This window comes from Myzus persicae, unplaced genomic scaffold (assembly GCF_001856785.1).
Source record: "Myzus persicae strain clone G006 unplaced genomic scaffold, MPER_G0061.0, whole genome shotgun sequence".
Taxonomy (NCBI): domain Eukaryota; kingdom Metazoa; phylum Arthropoda; class Insecta; order Hemiptera; family Aphididae; genus Myzus; species Myzus persicae.
Window position 1 is genome coordinate 135,374 of NW_019101621.1, and position 5,095 is coordinate 140,468.

Genomic DNA, 5,095 nt, shown 5'->3' on the forward strand with positions numbered 1-5,095 from the left:
GGGGGGGGGGGGTTGGATAACAGCACCTCGCCGGTATACAAATATACGACGAGAATAATGACATTACACAACAACCGATTATAATATTACAATATTGCTATGACATATAATACATATATTGATGTATAATACATGTGTCTGAGACGACGGCGATCGATGACCATCGACACTAATGCCGTCGGGCAACACTCACTAACATCGAATACGTAATACTATGGCGATCGATCGGTTGACACCTGGGCAATGCAACCAACACTCGGGATTCGGAGAACCGGCCAAAAAATGGTCTCGCCTTCGGACGAACGCCGAAGGATTAACAAGGCGACAGCGAGACCGATATGTCTGGGCGGCAGAAAGTGGCACTCGTCAAAACCGCCAGATCGCGCGATGATGGGCAGCCACAAAACATAGACCTATTAACTAATATTAGTTAATAGGTCTATGCCACAAAAGAGCGAAGACCAAAAGCTCCAGAGGAGTCGGTGGACACACGCTGTCACAAACGGTCTCCTGGACATACAGGCCGACCAGAGCGGACAACTTGTCGTACGCCCGGCCGAGTATCTACGAAGCTCTCTGAGTGGGTGGAGTGACGTGGGTGGGTACTCGGTACAACACGATCGAGGACAAATGTCACTTATTAACTTATTATCAAAGAATTTTTTTTTACCCGAAAAACAAACGATTGCGAACGTTTGTTAAGGCTATATCGCCAATTTTAGATAGTATTTATTTTATTCGGGTATTTAATTAAAACATTTTTAAACGACAACTAGTAGTATTACTACAGTATATTAATAATATACTGACTACTGTTACATTTTAACTCCGTTACAATCTTAAATTTTAAAAAAACATTTAAAAGAATATTGTTTTTAAATTTTTACTTTGATATGAATTTCTAGTTGCTCGTAAATATAAAATTAGATTCTTGTGTATTCTGTAACAATTGTAATTGTTGACTGTTCATTTAATTTTAGATTTATCTTTTTTGGCTATATGATTATGTACGTTATTTTAAATAGAATTTATTATTGCCAAAGTTTGTCTTAAAACTGAATTCACTTCGTGTGTTGAAGGATGAACTAAAACTGACCATTTTACTACGTCCTTAACGTTTTCTAACAAAATTGTATTTAAAATTACCTAGAGAACTAACTCCTTCGCTCTTTTGGAATTCATTTTTCAATATCGAAGGGAACGAAACGAACATGACATGACCGAATCACGAATTATCATGGGCGCCGCAGTCATCATTCTCCCCCCCCCCTCAATAGTTGTTAATACAAATTGTTTTATCACCAGTATCGCCCTGCGTAATAGCCGAAAGTCCGAAAACCATTGTTGTTGGCCTTATACGATTCGATTATTTGAAAATAAAACAAAATTTGAACAAATAATATTAAATTCATTTATTGTATAAATGATCCAATCTATAACTTTTCGGTGTGAAACAGCGCTTCTTAGTTGTCTAAGAAATTAATAACAGTATTATAAATATTATGGTTATATCGTATATTATTATATATATACATTGATACAAATAACAGTACACAGTAAATGTAATTATGATATTATTGTGAATAATGTGAATTAATTTTCATCTTAATCGTAAACACAATTCTGTTTAAAAAAAAATGTTGCATACTGTGTGTACGTTATTTGAACAATACGTGATAATAATATAACAATAAACGTCCATTATATATACGAGTAAATACCATAAAAATCAATGAAATTCTTTATATTAAAACTTAAAAGTCTATAATATTATATCTTGGTAAATCGTGTAGTGCTGTGGTGCTGTGTTATTAAAAATTTTACATCGACGTTTAAATACACAACGTATAAAAGTATGCGTATCAGATGGATAAATGAATGGATAATTTTATTTTTTGTTGATAATAAGAAAACACATAAACATAACTGTTATATATATGCATGAATACTTACTTAATTCTATAATAAATATTGAATTTTTTTGAAAATCAGTGACTTATTGATTTCCTGAGCATTATATCTACTTCGTACTTGTACCAATAGAAATTATTGTTTTAGTTATAAATACACAATAGAAGGTACAATATGTATATCAAATTATAAAAAAAAATTGTTACTATAATAGTAGAAATATAATTTTTCCTAATCTGATAGAACTACTCATCGACTTGCTTTTTATTATAATTCACCTAGACCCGGCTGTATAAAACATTCAAATACAATATAATAATTTAATTATGATCATAATTGTGTATGTGTTGTAAAGTTTAATATTTAAATTGTGTTTCTATTATCTATGTCCCTAGTTATAATTAAGTAGGTACTTAATATTGTCTTTATAAATTACACACATGCATGTAATGATTAATAATTGTGCTTCTATTTTATTTGGTTTTATTGGATAAGTATTCATAAGATAATTTTAAAAAAATCAAACTACAAATTATGCTGTTTTTTTAATACATTAGTACCATATGGCATAATATATAATACCTATAATATTATGTTTAAACAAATTTATTTATAATTTTAATTTATATCAAACGTTGAATTATGCTTTAAATATCTACTATAGATTATTTTTCTATTAGATCCAGAACGTAATTAGAAAGATTAAGGTATCTACTATCTACTGTAAAATCTACTATAATTATGTAGGTAATATGATCGTAAATTGGTAAATATGTAAAAATTAATTTAAAAAAATCAAAATTGTTCAATATTTTGTGACATTTTTTCGAAACATTAAATGTCATATAGCAAAAAGTAAAGCTGTGCATACTACTGTAGTACATTCCAGTTTCAGACTGCAGTATGCTACTATCAGTCTCCATTGTAGTACCTATAGGTATCTATTGTTATTACTTATTTGTGATCATCCGACACTTTGAAATATGTATCTCCTCGAATATGAACACTTTTTGACGGCCCTTTAATATAATAATAGATATTTACTCTAATACTTTTAAACACAATTTAAATTTACAATATTTGTAAGTCAATATTCTAAGAACACTGAGTAGTATTATAGTGTCTTCAATATCCCAAACCTTCCGACTATCTCTTGTGCTGGATTCCCTTATATTTGTGATCCTATATTGGCAATTGCACTAAGAGTGGGATTGTAATTGGTAATGGTCTCCAACATAAAATATTTATCTCGTATATATTTTGGTATTCTAGGCGACCCATTTCGTTTTGGTGAACATCCGCAAATTCGACTTTTTCACCGTTGAGACGTGCAATTTATGTTTAATTGTTTTATTAAAATAGTACAATGAACCCTATGCTCTTCAGGCTAGCCTTGTTTGTGGCATGTTTATGTTGTCAATTGCCTGATTAAATGTGACGACATAGTGTCATACCTATCTTTTGTTAAGTGGGTTATAATAGTGTTTTAATATTATATTATTCTAATTTTTAATATTCATAAAATTAGGTAAATAAGTCACGTATTACACCAATGCAAAAGTAATTTTTTGTATACCTATAGCAATACCTATAACTGTCGAAGTTAAAATTATTGTTTTAGACTCTGAGCTAAGCGATAAATGTATTGATTTTACAATGATGTATGTGTGTGTTTTTTTTTTTGTGTATGTCATCATCACTTTTTGGGGCAATAAAAGTGCTTTAAAGTTAATTTCATTCTTTTATGGTATGAAAACAAATCTAATTAATACTTTATGGGATCAAAAGTATAAAATTCAGTTCAGTTTCTAAAAGCGTCTTGAAAACAAAAAAAAATAAGGAAAAACAGATTTTTAAGCAAAAAGTATTTTTATTTTTGGTGTAACTCTAAAAAAAAATAACTGAATAAATGAAAATGAATGAACGAATGAACTTTTCATCGAATATTTATATTAGCATTTTTAATATATTGTTACATTTTGGAAATATTTTAACTTTTTGAGCTATTTACAGGTATAAGAAAATTTCGATTATTATTCATTTTTTTAAAATTATTGACGATACAATTTATTTGCTCGGTCAAAAAATTTGAAATTGTAATATAAGATTCTTCATAAGCTGTTATTAAAGGAAATTTAAAAAGTGTGCTGTCTAGCAGCTGATGTGGAACATCAAAATTATTTCGTATAGAAAACATGCATGACAATTAAAAGGGTGGTGTATTAAATGAAATAAATATAGCATAATCAATAATAAAATATTTAAATTTTTTTTAAAAAAATCATTCTTTATTTTAAAGGCGCATTAGCTGTTTCAGACCAAAAAAAGTTAAGCAAAAATCCACAGTTTATTTTATAAGCGTCCAAAGGTAGAATTTTGACAAAAGTCATCAAAATTACGAACATTTCCAATGAATTTTAAATTTAAAATAATTTCCATACAAATAGTTTTAAACTTTGCCCTCTAGATTTTTTACTCAGTGGCGTACACTGCCTTTATCCTATAACCTATATTATTATAATATACCTATCAACTATAACATTATAATAGATGTTTGACGTAGTTGGTCATACACGTTATATCAAAATTGACAAAATTAGTTTGAAAAAATTGATAAACATACTTAAATACCTAAACTTAACTAACCTATTGAACCGCTACGAAGCTGAAATATGGAAACCGGAAGAGGACTTTCAGAAGTACTAGCTGCAGCTATACTAATAATTAATAAATAAAAACATCAATACTTGTGTCGTATGTGTTGTGATGTATATTTTACATTAAACTATTAAACAACTCTGTCTTCACTGAAATGGCTGTATGTAGTGTGACGTTGGTTTCTATACTAGTCTTTAACTTTAAGTAGGTACGATCATTTTTGAATTGAGCATATATCATAAAGTACATGCATTATATACCTATATTGCACTATCTATATAGCTGGTTACTCACATTTTTATTTTATCAACATAATCAACTTATTACAATGTTAGAGAGGTACTTACCCAATGTCGATAAAAAAAACTTTTTAATTCTGAAGTACCTCTGTGCACGTGAGACCGGATGCAAGACACCCGACGAAGTGATTTCCGCGGTTCGCTCAATACGTTAATGAAGACAAGCGATTTATTCACTAATAAACGTCGGGCGTATAATTAGGCGTATTTCAACGAAAAAAAATTAC

The 5,095-nt window shown here is 29.5% G+C and overlaps 1 protein-coding gene across 1 annotated transcript in view; it reads right to left on the bottom strand.

Moving 5' to 3' along the window:
* LOC111029871 (calpain-A-like) overlaps nucleotides 1-4,771 on the bottom strand; it is a 14,120-nt gene extending 9,349 nt beyond the window's left edge. Inside the window, exon 1 of the mRNA XM_022309091.1 lies at nucleotides 4,558-4,771. The gene's annotated coding sequence lies outside the window, so the exon portion shown is untranslated. The remainder of the gene's footprint in view (nucleotides 1-4,557) is intronic.
* Between the last annotated feature and the right edge of the window lie 324 nt (nucleotides 4,772-5,095).